Source organism: Leptonychotes weddellii, chromosome 5 (genome assembly GCF_054177405.1).
Source record: "Leptonychotes weddellii isolate Sample4059 chromosome 5, ASM5417740v2, whole genome shotgun sequence".
Classification (NCBI taxonomy): Eukaryota; Metazoa; Chordata; class Mammalia; order Carnivora; family Phocidae; genus Leptonychotes; species Leptonychotes weddellii.
The window spans coordinates 48,463,229-48,483,481 of record NC_138373.1 but is presented as its reverse complement, the minus strand read 5'-3'; the positions used below and the strand labels follow the sequence as shown (position 1 = coordinate 48,483,481).

Here is a 20,253-nt window from a genome sequence, read left to right as displayed (position 1 = left end):
CGGAGACTTGATTTGCTCTCCCTTTGGAGAAAAGATTGCTTCCGGTTAAGGGTATTGAAGTTCTGTTTTTAGAGTCTGGGAGGGGGCTGGTCATTTTAAATAAGACTGGTGTCCTTAAAGGTGGTGTTTGCACTCCCCTTTTACCCCATTGGATTCAAACTATTTCGCTGGTCCAGAGCACTTATTGCTGCCCCTTAGATGTGAGATTTTTGCAAACCATGGTGATTGATGAAGAAGTGGGTCAGCTTGAAAACATGATAGGGAGGCCTTCGTCACAGATGGCTTATTTATTCAGTTCATGGAGAGGATTCTTTAAATGATTGATGATTTACAGTGTAAAGCATTTGCATTCTATTTAACGTCTGCTTGAAGATTTGTTTAAGAAAGGAACTTTTACTGAGCTTTCATGTGTTATAAAATATTAAAAGAGATCAAGAAAAGGAAAAGCTGACTAAATGTTTCTCCCATTTGCAAGTTGCTTTTTATATTTTTGCAGTGAATAATACTTTGGTGGCAGCTGCAAGTACCGAATGTTACAATTCAAGTCTAGTTTTTTGTTTTTTTTTTAAGAGGAAAGGAAATTCGACAGAAATCTGAGCCTGAGTTCTGTCTATGCAGGGATAGAAATTTGCCCGTCATAGCCAGCTACATATAAATATGCTTTCGAGACAATCGCATTAGTGCTAGAATGGGCCCAGGTGAAATGTGATGGATTACCCAAATAACTTCCCAAATAACTGTCCATGATCTTTCTGGCGAGACCCTGGACTTCTGTCTTCTCCACTGTAATTTCTGTTTATTATTCATTCTTTTGAAGGCTTGGTTTGTACCTCCTTGCTTACACAGTCCAGAACATTCATGCTACAGAGAAGTACTCATTTGTGTTTGCACTGATCTGGGGCCTGGCCCAGGAAGCCTTGCCACACATAGGCTGCTTAAAGTTTCCAGATCAGCACCCGGAGGCATCTCTGTGTCCTCTGCAGAGATTTTCAGTGTTAGACATCCACATATTGTATGTGAGCATGGTTACTCACCATTTAGAGATGCCCAGTGGACTGAAGTGTTTTAACCAAGAGCAGATAATATAACAACTTCTAGTGGGAATAGAGTGATAGAATGGATTTCTTTGTAGTCTGTTAGGAGGAGATCAGTAAAACTTCGAGTTGCTGCTTTTTTGGATTTGAATTTAGATGGCATGTGCCAAGTTTGTGGGTAATTGTGTTTTGTTTTGGCTTGTGTACTGATGATATGGCTCAGTAGAAACCTAGATTTTTTTTCTTGTGTGGCTCCAGTTTGTAGATGTTAAAATTTGAAAGACTCCTCTTTTCTATGCATGGCCTTTTCATTCTCTACTGGTTTAAATTAAGTGATGAATAAAGAGCCTTTGGAGGAGTGCGTAGGTAAACACTTTACCTTTTAATGATGAATTACTGCTTTGAGGAGGCTCGGTATGGATCAGTGCACAAAGCAGTAATTTACTAAATAGTACCCTTGTGGCCTGAAGGAATTAATTTACCCCCACAATTGAGTATGCAGATGACCCTTGAGCAACACTGGCTTGAACTGCATGGGTCTAATTATATGTGATTTTTTTTTTCCCATAAATAATGCAACACAGTACTATAAATGTATTTTCCTTATGATTTTCTTAATATTTTCCTTTCTCTAGGTTACTTTATCCCAAGAATATGGTATATAATATGTATAACATACACAATATTTGTTAGTCGACTCTTTATGTTATTGGTAAGGCTTCTGGTCAACACTGTGCTATTAGTAGTTAAGCTTTGGGGAAATCACAAGTTATACAAAGATTTCTGACTCCGTGGGCGGTCAGAGCCCCTAAAACCCACGCTGTTCAGGGGTTAACTGTCATGTATTTACCACTCATTTTAGACATACTAAGTTGCAACTAGAAACTCGGATAAAAGAAAGATACCAAATTAGATTATTTTGCCACCAAAATGTAAACATTATTGCGTAGTATGCTTTTCTTTCATTTTCATAGAATTTTCCTTATGGACTAATTCATTTTTGTGGATAATGCTTCAAGCCCATGAATGAAATATGTTTTACGCTCAGTGAAAAGACTAATAGACAATTACCTAGAAAGGTTGCTTAAACAACTCCCTTAAACACAGGATTTACAATTAGGGCAAGTAACTCGGTCCTTGTAAAGAGTTTGGAGGGAACTTGAAACTTTCAAGCAAATTCAAAGTTTTAAGGTAATCACGTTTATACTATTATTTTCTTAGCAAGACTTTCTACGTAGATAAAAATGAACTTCAATCCAGCTTTCTGTGTGAATTATTAGAAATAGTCCAGATTGCTGAAGATTTCTGTTCTGTTGGGGGTGGCTCTGGTATTAAAGAGGTTACCTAGAGGGTGACATCCCCTGGAGTTTTCCCAGGTGGGTTCGAGGTTAGGTAAATACTCAAGGATCTTTAATACTTAACCTCAGTTTGATGGTGGGTTTCTTTCTTCGAAAGGGATCTGGGGAAACAACGAGGATGGGGCAAATTGTTGAAGGATATGCTAAGCTGACCATCTTCTCATTCTAGCCTCCTTTTTATACATCTTTTCTCCATTTGTAAAATACATTGGGTAGTGGTAATTACCTCGTATTCGGCCTACCACCCACATGAAGCATACTTACTGTCCAGTGTTGGAAGCAGGGTCACACTTTCGGCCCCAGATAAAATTAGTGTTCAGGTTGGCACAAAACCAAATCTCTTTCCTGGCTTTACCAACACTGACTTTCAGAATGCAAAAAAAAAAAAAAAAAAATTTCCTAGGCAGATTCTTGTTTTTCATCTCTTTCCTGCTAAGAGCTTTTTCCTCAGTATTCACTGTGGTGGAATATAGAAGGAAGCTACCAAGAATATTTACTTAGAGGGTAAAGTAAGCATATATGAATATGCTGTTGTTGGCAGATAAATGACCAAATTATTCCCTGGGGTAGATATGAAATAGTTTTAGTATTTGAGGGTTATTGTGAGACATTAAAAAAATTTTTTTTTTCTTAGAAAAATTAAAGATCTGGTATTTGGTAAGGATTAAAATTTTGGAATTCTTTTAACAAAGAACATAACCTCTCTTCTCCCACACCCAGTAAGGCGGGGTGGGGCGCGGATTGAAGTTACTCTCCGTATAGTGTCTTGTTCTTTCTGGCTTTATCTGTGTATTGTTGAGACCGGCTGTGGGAATTTTTCCGGAGGATCATTCAGAGCTGCCCTTTCTGAAATTTGATGTTATCAACTGTGTAAATCTAAATGGAAAGGTGTGTTAACAGCTTATGCCCAAGGAACTCCCTCAATTCAAGAAATACAGTTTGAAATCATCAAATGTCTGCTCAGACTTGCATCTGAAATGTGGTATCACCCTTGGGCCCCAAACAGACTTCTTCCAGAAACTTAGCTAAACTCTGGAAAATTTCTAGGTGTGGGACACACTCTTTGTTGTGTTGAAATTGTTTATTAACACAAGTGTCCACAGTAAATATGTATGAGTTAAAGTTAGTTGCTCAGTTAACTCAGGGATTGGAACAAAATTCTGTACCGAGTAAGTTCAAGAATATGGTTGGTCATTTGGTTTTTTTTGTTACTGTATTTGAAAATATGTTTCTGACTTTTACTTGTTTTAAGAGTAAAATATGCTTTATTAAAAATTCAAACAATAAAGTGTGTAAGGAGTGGAAGGCCCTGGTCCTGTTATTTGCTAGAGAAACCACTACTGACAGTTTAATCAACTAACATTTTAATATATATTAAAAAGTGCATATTTAATATTAATAAGATCAAACTTTACATGGACTTATTTGTTATCTTGTATTTTTCACTATTAGTGTTGTCTGCTAAAACTTTCTGCAGTGATGGATATGTCCAATACAGAGGTCACTAGCTACATGAAAAGTGGTTAGTGTCACTAAGGAACTGAATCTTAAATCTTATTTCATTTTAATTAATTTAAATGTAACTAGCCCTTTCTGGGTAGTGTGTATCAGATTGGACAGCTCAGATCATATCCTGCTTTTGACTTTTAGAAGTTTTTGTGGTACTCAAAATACTTCTTTGTTCTTCTCTTGTCTTCGCAGGATATTTTTCATTTCTTCCCTCTTGCGGTTTAGAAGTTCTATACCCTATTTCTACCCTTTCCCTCCCCGCCCCTGGGAATCATCTTTAAATTTTGAACAAGCATGTTTTTATCTGTACTTCTATCAATGTTAAAAATTAACCATTATTCAAAATATTCTACCATTGAACAAAACAAAACATGGAGGATATTTTAACTTCTCCTTCCTTTACGTGTCCTGGGTTTTGTTGGAATAGTCTGGAATTTTAATTCCATGTGGCTTCTTTTATTTTTGCCCTTGTATCCCATTAAAACTTTCTTCTTAACTATTACATTATATTCACAGCCATATTGTCAAAACCTTCTTAGACTCCCCTATTTTTGTTGCTTATCACTATTCCTTGTAAACCATACCTTCTTTTTTGAGTACTTTCTTGCTTAATTTTTTTTTTTTTAAGATTTTATTTATTTATTTGACAGAGAGAGACACAGTGAGAGAGGGAACACAAGCAGGGGGAGTGGGAGAGGGAGAAGCAGGCTTCCCGATGAGCAGGGAGCCCGATGCGGGGCTCGATCCCAGGACTCTGGGATCATGACCTGAGCCGAAGGCAGACGCTTAACTACTGAGCCACCCAGGCGCCCCTTGCTTAATTTTTTTTTTTATTAGCATATGCAGGTGATCTGTTTTCTGAATTCTTGTATGTCTGAAGATGCCTTTCTTTTGTCCTCATGCATAAACCATAGTCTGGGCATGCGGGTAATTCTGTAATAATCATTTTTCTCCAAACTCCGCAAACGATTTATTATCATCTAGCATTTAGTGGCACAGATGCTCTGCCAATCTGCTTCTCTTTGTTATATAGGAAACCTCACTCTTTTTCTGTGTTTTGACTTGTTTTTAGTCTAGAAGTTTCTAGGATTTTCTCCCTGTCTTTCTATAACCCGAGGGCTTCTGCATCCTTTTACGTTCTACAATCACACTTTTCTTTACTGTCTAACCAGAGTGGCTCAAGCTGAGACAGAGGGATGGAGATTTTTTCGGGACTGAGGCTTTCATGGTCCCCCCGCTGCCCGTGTTCCCTCCAGCTTTCCCATCACTAGCTCCGAATGCTTTCAATTCCTTTACCCTTTCTCCTCAGACCTTTGACACCGAGTCGGTTAGTTGTCTGTCATCCCCTGCGCCCCGAGAGTCACTAATGTCAGGCTCCTGTGCACACCACCGACGGAGGGTTTTGTGGATGGTGAGGGGAGAGGCTTGATTATTGCAGCTTCCAGCGCAACGTCAGACATCGCTGCCCACCGAAGGGATTTAGTTCGTGTCCGTGCCCCTCCAGAGGCCACGGCTTCCCGCATGTTCTTGGGAGTCCACTCTCCCTCCCAGGGTGTTCTCCGAATCTTCCCACCCCCGCCCCTCCTCCAAATTCAAGGTCAGGCCCCAGTGTCCGTTTTTTCATGAAGACTTCCGCCCAAGGTGATCACCCCTGTGAAAGGCCCTATAGCCCTGGCCACCACAGGGGGAGCTGTGGTCCTGTTCAGGGATGGAGGTAGTAGACAAGACTGGCACCTCAAAACATGTCAGCAGGACACCACCGGGTGTCCCCCGTCTGCTTGCAGGCTCTGACCTTTGCCATGTCTGGTGCATGGAACATGGTAGTGGCTTAACAAAGATTTGTTTAATGGATTCCAGTGGCTCTGAATCTCCACTGACAAATTAATTTCTGATTTAGAAAGCTTTCCCCTATGTGCATGAGGAATATGTGAAGGATTTTTTTTTTCCTAATTCTAATTGAAAGGACTTGGGCTTAGATTTGCACTTGGTTTCTATGCTGTCTAGACCCCAACGTGGTAAAATAATGGCTAATTTTCTGAACTTCTGGTAGGCTCTTCCTACTTCGTGTATACATTTTTCCTCTTGAACCTTTGCAGCCACAGATGAGGAGACGCGGGCTTTTCCAAGTTTAAAGAACCTGTTCAGGCCGCATCTCAGATTCACACTTAGGTCCTGGGCCTCTTGCCACCTGACTGTAAACTCTCACCCCCCGCACTAAACTGCATGAACCGTAAATCAATAAAGAGTAATTTGATAGTGTTTCAAGCTCCTCGCCCTTTAATGGCCGACTTGAGCACCTCTAGCATCAGAGTTCACCAGTGTAATGAGTACAGGAAATGTCAATGGATTTGAAAATAAATGAATACATTTCCTTGTTTAAAAAAATACTGCAACTTGATTAGAGAGAGCGCTCTTGAATTTCTCTTCATGTCTGTTCAAGAACTAATTTTAATGATAGCATTGGTATTTTGCAGTGAGATCTTTTTTCTTCCATGCCTGTTTCGTACCAGTCTCGTCTCTGTTCTAGACCAAGTTCTGGAGCGGCCCCACTGTGGCCTCCTTCCCCTGGTGCCGTCCGCCTCCCAGCAGTGCCTTCCGTCAAGTCTCCACAGCGACTTTCCTATAGGAAGCAAAACGGGCTCGGGAATCGGGTGTTGAGCATTTCGGGAGGATAGCGCTGCGGGAGGAGTCCACGTGAGCCCACTGGTTCCCCAGCTCCACCGCCCGGCCTGTTTGGCCCTTGAGTGGGTCGTGCTTTTGTGGGTGTTTTGAGTTCCCATAACTCGCTCCCCAAGCTGCAGGAGAAAATCCAGGGCACAGATCAGCCAGTGGGGGTCCCAGGTGGAGTTGGAATTTGAACTTCACAGTTTCTCTTTTGTTAGCGCATTGTGTTTCTGTTACTGGCTTCAAAACACACACACACACACACACACGCACGCACGCACGGGAAATATGGGCTCCTTTATTCCCATGGCTGAGTTCATTCAGTGTTCAAGTTCATGTAGTACGTTCCCGAGAAAGATGGTGATTCACTTAATATAATTTTCCATAGTCTCTTCATTTGTTTGTTGTTTTTTGCGGGGGGGGGGGCTGTGGGGGATGGAGGGATACGTGTTCTTTACTATCCTTTGGGTGTTTATTAACATTTTATAGAAACTGAAGAAAGAACCAATGAAAGCAGAGTTCTTTTTTGTTTTTCCAAATGAAGTTTTTTTTTAAAAAAATTCTTTTTTGCAAAAGCACATCATTTTTAATGTAGGATGTCAGAATGTAGCAACAAGCAATGCCTTGGTGTATTCATATATACATTTTCATATATATATGTATTTCATATATATAATTCATATGTACATGTGCACATTTTCCTATGCATATATATTTACAAAAATGCAAATATACTCTTCCCATTATCCTTGAAATTCCTGTCATTTGATGTGCCGTGAACATCCTGGCTCTCTCCGAGTCCATCCTACGGCTCTGTGGAGCCTCATCATCTACTCAGTCTGCTATTGGGCTCTTGTGCCGAGGCTGCAGGTGGGCCCCTTCTTCCAAAGCAATGCCTCTTTTCCTGCCACCTGGAGTGTTTCCCTCCCCTCCCAATGGCCGGGGTGTGCACGTGGTAAAAAGTTGCCTTGGACCAGCTAAACCCAGCAGACATCCTGGGGATGGCAGCGAACAAAATAGAGGGAGCCTGGCCCGTCTTCTAGAACTTACCTATGGGGCAAGCTGAGATTCATGAGAGCGAAGGGAGCTCTTGTGTTGGATGCTCTGTTATTTGGGACGTTACCCCCCCACAGCCCAACCTGTATGCTAACTAATATATCATCTGTATATTAGCTTTGGCTTTGTATCCACCTTAGTTTTTTAGATTAAGAAATATTTTGAATAGGGGCGCCTGGGTGGCTCAGTCAGTTGAGCGTCTGCCTTCGGCTCAGGTCATGATCCCAGGGTCCTGGGATCAAGCCCCGCATCAGGGCTGCAGAAGCCTGCTTCTCCCTCTCTCATTCCCCCCTGCTTGTGTTCCTTCTCTTGCTGTGTCTCTGTCTGTCAAAAGATAAATAAAATCTTAAAAAAGAAATAAGTATTTTGAATAGGTAGAATGAGCATATGGTTACAAAATTCACAAGGCGCCAAGGGGTATCCAGTGAGAAGTGACTCTTACTCTCCCAGCACGGAGTATCCCTCTTCAGGAGCAGCCGCTGTTGCCGGGTCGTGGCCCGTCCTTCCCGTGGTGAAGGACATGGTTTGCATGCATGTGCGTGCACGCTTGTGTGTCCTTGTGCTGGTACTGAAATCAGTATGTATATCAGACCACATAGACCAACCTCATTTTTTTTTTAAGATTTTATTTATTGGAGAGAGAGAGAGAGAGTGAAAGAGCATGAGAGGCAGGCAGAGGGAGAAGCAGACTCCCCGCGGAGCAGGGAACCTGATGCGGGGCTCCATCCCAGGACCCTGGGATCATGACCTGAGCCGAAGGCAGACGCTTAACGACTGAGCCACCCAGGCGCCCCAGACCAACCTCATTTTTTAAAAGACTGTGCGTTATGTCATTGACTGGGTGTACCATTATTTCTTTCACTTGTCCCCTGTGAATAGATCCTGAGGTGGTGTCCTGTCTTTTGTGCTAGTAAACAGTGCTGAAATTAGTATCCTTGTATGTATATCACTTCTCCAAAATATTCCTTAACAAATATTTTAGAATCTTTTTCTGCTTAAGTTTCAGGGAGGCTGTGCGATGTATTGAAATTAGTATTAAACCAGGGATCGAGAAACTTCTGTCACTAACCCTCAGTTTAATTTCTCTGAGCTCTGGGGTGTCTCTGTGCTTTTGAAAAAAGAAATAAGGATATTTCTTTCCTCTACCATCCCAAAGTGGACTGTGTTTAGCTGCCTTCTGGGCTGGGGAGGTCATATCCTTCTGTGTTTGAGAACTTCCAAGTTCACTTTTGGGATTCCAGGTGATGACTGAACCTGTTGCTATGGCGGCCTCGTCACTCCTCCTATAATGATGTCGTTCCCCCCACACCATACAGATGTTGCCCCTCACTTCTTCATGGGATTTTTCTCAGGGGGGAAAAGCATACTGTTTTGCCACAGTCTGTAACCACAAGGATTTCCTGTACGTATGGAATGTTCCTGTAATGAGAGAGTTGACTCGGTCTGTGATCAGCATTGGGATATAGAAAAGAGGAAGTAGAAAATGAAACTTGGATACATAAGGGCATTTAGAAATAGGAATATCATTTGAAAAGCATGTCGATGCTTTGCGGACACATTAATATTAAATATAATAATGCTAATCCATTATTGAAATGAATCTCAGCCAGGGAAATTATTTATTTTTGACTTGTTAACTATTTGCCTCTGAAAGGTCAGAAATGAGGAAAATCGTGTAAGTAGGAGCTAGTGTATATCAGTTCTGTCAGAAAAACATCATGGGTGTGGGTGAGAGAAGACTATAGGAAATACATGATTTTTCACTAATTTGGACTATCTTGAAAGGTATACTCTGCCAGCTCCCTTAAGCCTTTAAAAAATGTTTTTCCCACTTGTTGTGATCATCATTTCATCCTTAGGAACAGTTTTGCCTAAGAGGCAAAGACGTAAGCCTCTAAGAAATTTGTTTGTTGTATAGCTGAACAATTTGCACTTAGTCTTTTAATTATATATAATGAACTTAAAAATGCATTAAAAATTTTCATTTACATTTTACATATTTTCTTCTGATCTTGGACTATCTGCCAAGACAAGTCTTAACTTCACAAACTAATTCACACTAGGCTAGTTTCTAGCCAATGCATATTGGTAAAATTTTATTATAATTAACATTAACTCTTATCAGAATTGGATTTAATGGGAAGTAGGCCACCAAAATTGTTTGATAATACTGAAGTGATTGTGGAGAGAGAAGACTAAAGAGGTAGGACACATTTTCCCACATTGACTTTTTTTTTTTTTTTACATGAATAGTCACAGAAGTTTTATTCAAAATAGCTAAAAACTGGGAACAGCCCAGGTTTACATTAACAGAAGAATGGGAGAGTAAACTGTGACAAGCTCATACTATAGAATACTATATGGAATGTCCAAGATAGGCAAATCCATAGATGTAAAGCAGAACAGAACATCCCACATTGACTTTACAGTAAGAGTTGAAACAACTGAAAACTTACAAGCAACCAAGTATCTAAAAAAGGGGGATTGGTTAGCAAACTGTTGATCAGAAGCTAGCAAAGGGAGTCATCCAGGTTCTTCTGCTCGGCTAGGTCTGGGTTGAATCTAGGGCTTGCGGAAGCCACTGCCCAGAGCTAGCCACCCTCTGCTTCTGACACCTGTGTAAATATTGAAATTGTTGGCTGGTCCCACCGTGACCCCTACCCAACATTATGGTCTTAGTCACTGTAGCCACCAGCCTCCTTGGCTGGCCTGTATAATGATCTCTGACCTTCACTGGCCATAAACTTGGGGGCATCTTTGAGCTGCGAGCCTTTCACAGGCTTGTGCATGACTTAACTGCTTTGGTCAGAGATCATGTGGCTTTGGAGAACCCCGACCTAGATTTCCTGTGTCAGTCCCATGAGGAGAGGAATGTGCTGGGGAAGGGATGAAGCCACCGAACCGATGAGGTGGCAGAAATCTTACTTTAGGTCAGGCCATCACAAAGCCAGATGGTGACACCTGGGAAGGGCGGCTTCCTGCTCTGGACTGTGGGTTCCACCTGGGGAGAAAAAGGGTGAAGAAGTCATTACTGGAATTGCACTGATGAGCCACTGGCAACAGGCTGCCTCGCGAACCTGAACTGTAGGTCAAGTCCATTATTGAACTGGGTGGCCGCGTGATCAGCTTACGCGCGATGGGTGCCCGGATCCAGCACGAGGAGAGTGTGTGGCCCACGCCCCCGGAGCACTTGCCTCTGCCGCGGCCGACTTCCCACAGCTGCCTGTCCTCAGGGCACTGGGAAGCACCTTTGCGTCACCTTTACTGTTGTTCATAAACTGTATCAAAACCTGGGCACAGAGTTTGTCCCTCGTAGTGCCTTTCCGTCTCGTAAAGGGATGTGGCGTCCCAGCCGTAACACACGCAGCGCTAAACATCTGCTATGACTCAAATAGGCTGCTAAAAAGTGTCCCAGGATCATGAATGGGCAGTTGACCAGAGAAGAGCTAAAGGTTGCCGGCGTCTGTCTCAAAAGACGCCCAGCCCGTGGCGAGGCGCAGACGAGAGGCAGACTGGTGTAGCAGCTGCTCGCGCTCGGCTCCTGGCTCGGCCCCTGGCTCGGCCCCTCCTTGCCCCGCGACTCTCAGCAAGGGATGGAACCGCCCTGTATTTCCGTTTCCTCGTCCCTAAGACGACAGGAACCGTCACGATAGCACCGGCCTTACCAGCTGTGACCGCGTGCAAGGCTGACGTCTGTGAGGGGCTTAGCGCAGCACCTGGCGGGGTCAGGCCGCTGCTGCGCGGGCCGCGATGGTGGCTCCTGCCAGATTGTTCTCCGTGTGAGGGTTCCTTTGCCTCGCGTTCTTCTGATGTCAGCAGACTTACAGACGTTGGACAAACCAGTCGACAAAGGGTAGACTCTGAGGTGGTTTTCTTTTCATATCCCTTCCTGCCGGTGAGGTGGCGCATCTTGCTTGTCACGACTCTTTTGGCTGTTAGAGATTCCGCTTCAAGCCGCGCTCATTCGCTGCCCGTTCTTCTGTCAGCCTTTTGTCTTTTTCTCATTGATTTTTTTTATTGATTTCACATTCACCCAGCAAATATTTATTGAGGACCTTTGGTATGGCAGACACTGTTTGAAATGCTAAGAATACAGAGGAAAATGCTGTTGCGTGGACCTGAGGCCCTGGCTAGAGGAAGAGGAATAAATATATAACTTAGCTACCAGTGGGTTATGAGAAAAGGTAACGCAGGGCAATCGCATTAATAGCTAGCGTGGGTTGAGTGATTTCTGTGTGCCAGCTCTGTCCCAAGTTCTTACATGTAGTAACTGGTTTTGTCCTCGCAATTTTTCTAATAGTGTCTGTTGGAAACTCTATCCTTTTACAGCTGTGGACACTGACGCCCAGACGGGTGAAGGTAATACATTCCAGGTCACACAGCTAGGAAGTAGTGGAGCCAGAATTCAAAGCCAGACCCTGGCTAATGCCTGCATTCCTGGCCAGGATGGTAGGTTATCTCTCTATCCTGTGCTGGAGATACAATGTAAAGGGGAAAAGAGCTTTTTGTGTATTCTGGCTATTAATAGTATTTTATCAGGTGTTTTATGAATATCTTGCCTCATTCTGTAGCTTAAAAATTTTTATAATCGGTTTGCCACAAAATATTTAACTTTGATGTAGTCAGGTTATTGCCTTTTATTTGTGGTTTGTGCTTTTGAGATCACCCCTATTTATTCCTTTTTTTTTTTAATTGAAGAATAGTTCACATACAACATAATGATTCAGTATTCAAATATATTACAAAATGGTCACTGCGGGACGCCTAAGTGACTCAGTCGGCTAAGCGTCTGCCTTCAGCTCAGGTCCTAATCTCAGGGTCCTGGGATCGAGTCCCACATCGGGCTCCTTGCTCAGGAGGGTGCCTGCTTCTCCATCTCCCTGCCATTCCCCCTGCTTGTGCTCATGCTCTCTTGCTTGCTCTCTCTCTCACAAATAAATAAATAAAATCTTTTATTTTTTTATTTTTTAAAGATTTTTATTTATTTGTCGAGAGAGAGAGCACAAGCAGGGGGAGCAGCAGAGGGAGAGGGAGAAGCAGGCTCCCCACTGAGCAAGGAGCCCGATGTGGGACTTGATCCCAGGACGCTGGGATCATGATCTGAGCTGAAGGCAGACGCTTAATGACTGAGCCACCCTGGCGTCCCAATAAATAAAATCTTTTAAAAACAACAACAACCACCACAAAAGCCCAAAATGGTCACTGCGATAAATCTAGTTACCATCTATCACTGTACAGAATCGTTATGATGTAATTGACTATGTTCCCTGTGCTAGACATTATATCCCCGTGCCTTATTTATAACTAGAAGATTGTCCATCCCCCCCCCCCTCCTCTCTGGTAACCATTAGCTTATTCTCTGTATCTATAAGTCTGTTTCAGTTTTGTTTTGTTTGTTTTGTTTTTTATGTTCCACATATAAAGCTTACAGTATTTGTCTTTCTCTGATTAATTTCACTTAACATATACCCTCCAGGTCTATCCAGGTTGTCACAAATGGCAAGATTTCATTCTTTTTTATGGCTGAGTAATATTCCATTGAGAAAGCTTAAGATACCTAGGAATAAATTTAACCAAGAAGGTGAAAGATCTATACTCTGAAAACTGTAAGACATTAATGAAAAAGGTGGAAGAGGACACAAATAAATAAAAAGATATACAATGCTTGTAGATTGGAAGACTTAATATTGTTAAAATGTCCATACTGCCCAAAGCAATCTACAGATTCAATGCAATCCCTATGAAAATACCAATGGCATTTTTACCCTCCAGGCGCATTTTTCACAGAACTAGAACAAATAACCCTAAAATTTGTATGGACCACAAAAGACCCCAGATATTCAAAGCAATCTTGAGCAAAAACAAAGCTGGAAGTTTCACACCCCTGGAAGAATGTGTATTCTGCTGTTTTTGGATGGAATGTTCCATATATATCCATTAAGTCCATCTGGTCTAACGTGTGGTTTAAGGCCACTGTCCTTATTAGTTTTCTGTCTGGATGATCTAAGTGGAATGTTAAAGTTCCCTACTATTATTGTATTACTGGCAGTTTCTCCCTTTGTGTCTGTTAATACTTCCTTTGTGTATTTAGGTGCTCCAGTATTGGGTGCATAGGTATTTACAAGTGTTATATCTTTTTGTTGGATTGATCATTATGTAATGCCCTTCTTTGTCTCGTGTTACAGACTTTGATTTAAAGTATATTTTGTCTGATATCAGTGTTGCTAGCCCAGCTTTATTTTCATTTCTGTTTGCATGGACTATCTTTTCCCATCCCTTCACTTTCAGTCTGTGTGTGCCTTTAGGTCTGAAGTGAGTCGCTCATAGGCAGCATACAGATGGGTCTATTTTTTATCCATTCAGTCACCCTGTGTCTTTTTTCCTGGAGCATTTAGTCCATTTATATCTTCAGTAATTATCAATAGGTATGAATTTATTGCTGTTTTGTTTACTGTTTTTTTGTTGTTTTTGTAGTTCTTGTTTGTTTCTTCTCTTGCTCTCTTCTTTGTGATTTTTCTTTAGTGTTGTGGTTGGATTCCTTTCTCTTTATTTTTTGCACTTTTATTAGATAGGTTTTTGGTTTGTGGTTACTGTGAGGTTCATATATAACAACCTATGTACATAGCAGTCTGTCTTAAGTTGGTGTTTAAGTTTAGTTGCATTCTACCTTTTAACTCCCACGCCACCCACATTTTATATTTTTGATGCCATATTTTGCATCTTTTAATTTTGTGAATTCCTTAACTAATCATTGTAGATATACTTAATTTTACTGCTTTTGTCTTTTAATCTTCAGACTAGCTTTGTAAGTGATTGATCCACTACCTTTTGGGTTCTATATACCACTATATGCATGTCTTTACTATGAGATTTTTTTTTTTCACATATTTTTCTATTTCTAGTTTCGGCTTTTTCTTTTTTACTTTAAGAAGTCCCTTTAATATTTCTTATAAAGCTGTTTAGTGATGATGAACTCCTTTAGCTTTTCCTTCTCTGGGAAACCCTTTATCTTCCCTTTAATTCTGAATGATAATCTTGCTGGGTAGAGTATTCTTGGTTGTAAATTTTTTCCTTTCAGCCCTTTGAATATATTGTGCCACTCCCTCTGACCTGCAAAGTTTATGTCAAAAAATCAGCTTATGGTCTTATGGGGGCTCCCTTCTATGTAACTTTTGACTTGCTCCTTCTGCTTTTAAGATTCTCTCTTTAATTTTTGACATGTTAAATATAATGTGTCTTATTGTAGAAGATCTCCTTGGGATTATCTTTTTTTGGAACTCTCTGTGCTTCCTGGACCTGGATGTCTGTTTCCGATGCCAGGTTAGGGAAGTTTTCAGCTTTTACTTTTCAAATAAGTATCTTGCCCCTTTCCCTCTGCCTTCTTCTGGGACCTCTATAATGTGAACGTTAGTATGCCTGATGTTGTCCTAGAGGTCCCTTAAACTATCTTCCTTCTTTAAAATTCTTTTTTCTTTTTGCTGTTCAGTTTGGGTGTTTCCACTACCCTGTCTTCCAGTTCGCAGATCTGTTCTGCATCCTCTCATCTGCTGTTGATTCCCTCTAGTGTGTTTTTCTTTTCAGTTAACTGTATTCTTCAGCTCTGACTGTTGTTTTTTTATTTTGTTTTATAGCTCTTTGTTGAAGTTCTTACTGTGTTCACCCATTGTTTCTCAAGTTCATTGGGCATTGCCCCTGTGTTGTGGCTGGGCTTCCACTGGTGGGGGCTTGCTGCTGGGCAGGGCTGGCCCCCAGCCTGATGGGCTGTGAGGCCCTGCCCCGACTGCTGTGGGTGTGCTACTGGGCAGGGTTATCAGCCTGTTTGCTGTGGGGTTCAAGGAGGAACAGGGTTGTGCAGGGCTCTTAGCAGAACATGCCTCCTGGCTTTAGCAGTCTAGAGGAACAATTCCAAAATGGTGCCCACTAGTGCCAGGATCAGCATGGCTGAATGAGACAGCAAAAGTGACTGACACCGGTGTCTCGGTCCTTGGGGAGAGGCCCAGCTGCCTCCTGCCTGTCTGAGAGGCACTCCAGATTAGTAAATGGGTCTCCTTTACCTATAATCTATGTACTTTTATATCTGGAGCTTTTGCACTCATTTCCTGGTTTAGTGAGTCTGTGCACAAGCCCTTTAAGAGTGGGTTTTTCTTTCCCTACAGGTCTGTAGTTTTCCTGAATATACTCCCTATTGGTTTTCAAAGGATCTAAGTGTTGGCATGCCTGATTTGGAGCTCAAATCTCTTGCTCCTTAGGGGAAATTTTCTTATAGCTAGGGCCCCTCCTGACTGGAACTCCATGGCTGGGGTGCGGTACGTTTTTTTTCCTCAGTGACACCATATCTCTACCTCTTCTGTCCACTCTGGTGCCGTCCCTGTTGTGGTGCCTCTGTTCATCCAGTTTCTAGGTCCCTTTCTGTATATAGATGTAGATGTGTTGTGTCTGTGGAAGGAGGTGAGCTCAGTATCTTTTTATGCCGCCATCTTGAAACCTCTTCCAGAGTCTTTGTTCTTGACCATTTTAGGCATCGTAATTATTATAGACACTCTAGAAAAATACATGAAAATATAACAGAGCTTATCTATAATCCCATCGTTTTCTATGCAGAAATAGTAAATCAAGGGGAAAAATTTATAAAACAATTAAAACATCAAACTATTAGTGGTTTTTGCGGGGAGGAACTAAATGATCTCTGGTGGAATCCTGTGAAATCTAAAATTGTTATTTTGGGGATTCACATACCCTAAATTGAATTCTTTTGATGTCACCCTTAATATTAATGTATTAGTTATGATAGGCTAAACTGCTATATCAAGTAGACTCTAATGTGTAATTTGCTCAACGCAATGAAAATTTCCTTCATATGACACCTGTGGGAAGACGTTCAGATGGGTGGCAAGAAGACTTCCTGCATTCTGTCAATCAGAGCCTAGCGTTCTCCCATCATGTGGCTCTCCCATTCTCTGTTGTCTCATCCTATGCCTGCATCCCATCAGCACATGGGAAGGAGTGGGGAGAACACCCAAGAGGGTCTCTGGTCCAGCAGGGAGTGGCAGACCTCACTCCTACTCCCATCCCACTGGCTAGAACTTAGTCACATGGCTATACCTGACGGTGAGTGAGCTGGAAAACGTCTAGTTGTGAGGCCAGAAAGAAAGGGAAGATGGATTTTGTAGTCAGCTAGCAATCTCTGCCCCACTTGTTTATCCTGGAGCATCTGCAGAATGTTTGCATGGCTGTATTCCTTTGTTCATTCCATTAAGTCCTGTCTATAGAATCCTTGAATATTTCTTTGAAGAGATTTGCCGGATGTACATATTAAATATTTGCCATTTCCATGGCTGAGAAGTTTATTGGTTAACCTTTTAAGGATAAATGGGGTTTGAATATGCCAAAGATTCTCTGTAGGCACAGACAGAAGTACCTGTCCTTCCTGGGGTAGGAAAACTGAGAGGCTTTCCGCTATGAATCTTTCATATGAATTCTTGGGGAAGTAGGAAGTGCAACTTCTGTTCTTAAAGAACCAAGAGATCTTTATAAAAGGGCTGTGTGATTTCCATGACTAAACTGTGGTTCAGGATTTAGTTTTGAGCCCTGAGAGTCTGAGTCAGTTTTTCCTCATTGGATTTCCAAGAAGAGTCTTCATGAGCAGGGATTTTTCTTTATTATCCTGAGGGCCCAGCAGCATCTCTCCTACCCGGGAGGCCGTGACATCTCTGTGTGTCGCACACTCCTCCTGGTCTGCAGGAGGCCGGCCGTAGTTAGGCTGCCATCCCCAGCTCTTGGTCTGCAAAGGCCTTGACATCATCCTACCAGCTCCAGGGATAGGAGTTGCACCTGCTAGTGTTTTAACAGCTTGGTTGACCTACAGTTCACATACCTGACAATTCACCCATTTAAAGTGTACAGTTCTCTGGCATGTAGTATTTTCATGGAGTTGTACAAATATCCCCACAATCAATTTTAGGACATTTTCATTGCCCCAAAAAGAAACCCTGGGTCCCTTAGCTGTCACTCCCCAGTGCTCTTCATTCTCCCAGCGCCTAACAACCACTAGTCTATTTTCTGTCTCCATAGATTTGCCTGCTCTGGATATTTTGTGTAAATGGAATCCTGTAATATGTGGTCTTTAGTGATTGGGTTCTTTTATTTAGCCTGATGGTTTCAGGGTTCATCCATGTTGTAGTGTGGGTCAGGACTTCGTCTTTTGTTGCTGAGTCATATGCCGTGGTATGGATATTAACACATCTTCTTTATTCGTGTATCCGTTGGTGGGCATTTGGGTGGCTTCTCTGCTTTTTGGCTATTATAAATGATGCCTCTAGGAACCTATGTGTGCAGGCTTCTGGGTGGATGTATGTGTTCACTTCTCTTGGGTATATAGCTCGGAGTGGAATTGCTGAGTGGCGTGGTAACTCTCCATGGTTAGCATTTCCAGGAGCTGCCCGACTGTTTTCCAAAGGACCTGCACCATTTTGCATTTCTGCCAGCAGTATACGAGGGATCTGATTTCTCTACATGCTTGCCAACCCTTGTTATTACCTTTTGTGATTACGGTTATCCCTCCGAGTGTGAAGTGGTATGCCTGCCAATTCTCATTTCCAAATTGTACTCCGTTGGAGGCTTCTGGAAAATGGAAACGTAGTTTGTCCTCACTCAGGGGTGGGGGATTTCTGCTTCTTTCCACTGTGGAAATACTATCAGATGTGTCTGGGAGTTTGGAGGAGGGGATGGTTAATTTAGTGCCCAGGAGAAAAAAGGGGGAAAAAACAAAAACAAAAAAAGCTTGAGCACTAGAGTTAACAAAAATGATTCCAGTTTCTCCATCATAACAAGATAAGATGGTATAATTTTAACAAGACAGTGTTGGGAGGTGGGGGAGTTGGGGTGTGTAATACCAGACCCCAAAATACAACTTAATGGAAAACTTCATTGTACAAATGTCCTAGAAGTTACAGAATCGGTGATGTAAACATATTTAAGGACACTTCGGTGATATAATCTTGTATTTTTATTTATTTTTTGTCTCTGTATCAACTCCAGTTTCCATGAATTTAATTTATCTTTTTTAGAAAAAAATTGATTGACAGACACAGGACCAAAATATCTGGATTCTTTGTTGGTCCTGATTCTTCATTTCTGTCCATTTGGGTAGGCATCCATGCCAGTCATAACTTCTCAGCTTATATCCCTCTAGGTGAAAAAATCTTGGAAATTTGCAGATATTTTAAACTAGGTGTATTGGATGGAAGAGCTGTAAGGTCCTGGGCTCCCAGTGGTTTCTAGAAAATCCATAACCAGCAGCAGTAAAAGAATTGAGGTAGGACGGGGGTAATTCCCTGGGTTATGAAGCCAAGGGCATGTCCTTGATGACTTTAGTTACCACCACTCCCCTCCCCCAACCCACCCCTGCGCCCAAAACACTATTGAGCACTTGGTAGATGCACAATAAAGACGTGATAATAGGCTGTAGTAAGTTTTCCCTGCAGGTAGGGAGAATTGTAGCTTTCAGAGGTATTTTGCCACCTGACAATAGGTGATTGGAGTCATCTCAAGAGCCAGAATTATTCACTCATTCATTCAACAAGCATCTGTCATAAAAAATTTACTAGTGTCAGGCAATAAAGCATTACAGACCTTGGGGGTGCAAATGGGAATAGCTTTTGTCTGCCGCCACACAGTTCAGCAAGCTCACTATTTTACAGTGAGCTCCCAGCCATGGGAGCATTGAGGGAGGAAAGCCTGAAATACTCGGACTCCCAAATCAGAGAATTTACAAAACCATACTTATCCCCGGCATATTTCCAGCTCTGCTGTGTGGCTCTGATGTGTTTGTTTAAGCCCAGTTGCTAGTCAGATATTTATGGTTGTCTTTAGCCACCAGATGATTTTAAATGTAAACATCACAATAGTACAAATTTGATTCTACTCAAATTTGATGAAAATAAACCACTCATTTTGGGGTGGGAATGCATTACTGTTTTTAGACCACTAGGGTACCATTTGGCAGGGTCTTCATGTGTCTCCAAAAATGTGCATACTTTCTATTTTAGGACCAGGAATAGGGAACTATGAATCTCTATCTCAAGTGCTGTTCTTCAGCAGTTTTTCTCACTATGGAAGACACCTTTCATATTTTGACTTTACAGAGGAGTGAATTATCCATTTTAAAATTGCAAAGTTTATGATTTTAGTACATACTAACCAACAGAAAGAGGAGTCCCTTTATGACCTTGCTGTTGGGTGAGAGGCTAATGCTTTGTATCAGTTAATAGACTTTAAGTGATCATGCGCTGAAAACAAACAAACAAATAGCCTCACAGTTCTGTTGTGTAATTCACCAAAGATCTGTCTCCCATGCACATTGTGTGCATGCAGGCAAGAGCCTCCACTCCTTAGAGGTACCTGGGGACCTAGCTAGGCAGGAGGCTCCATCCCCTCCTGATGGCCATCATCTTGACTCAGGGCTGCAGGAGAGGGCAGCAAAGAGGAAGGTATAATGGCTCTCCAGTTTCCACCTGGGAATGACACCTGTCACGTGTCCTGGTCTCCCACTGGCTAAGCAAACTGCCTGCCTGCACCTCACTTCAAGGGGGCGGGGGATGTATATGCATCATACTTTCTAGCGAGGAGAGGAG

At 42.1% G+C, this 20,253-nt stretch overlaps 1 protein-coding gene across 4 annotated transcripts in view; it reads left to right on the top strand.

The window, feature by feature from the left end:
* The window catches only part of NMT2 (N-myristoyltransferase 2), a 62,822-nt gene that overhangs the window by 1,051 nt on the left and 41,518 nt on the right, over positions 1 to 20,253 (top strand). The window lies entirely within an intron of this gene.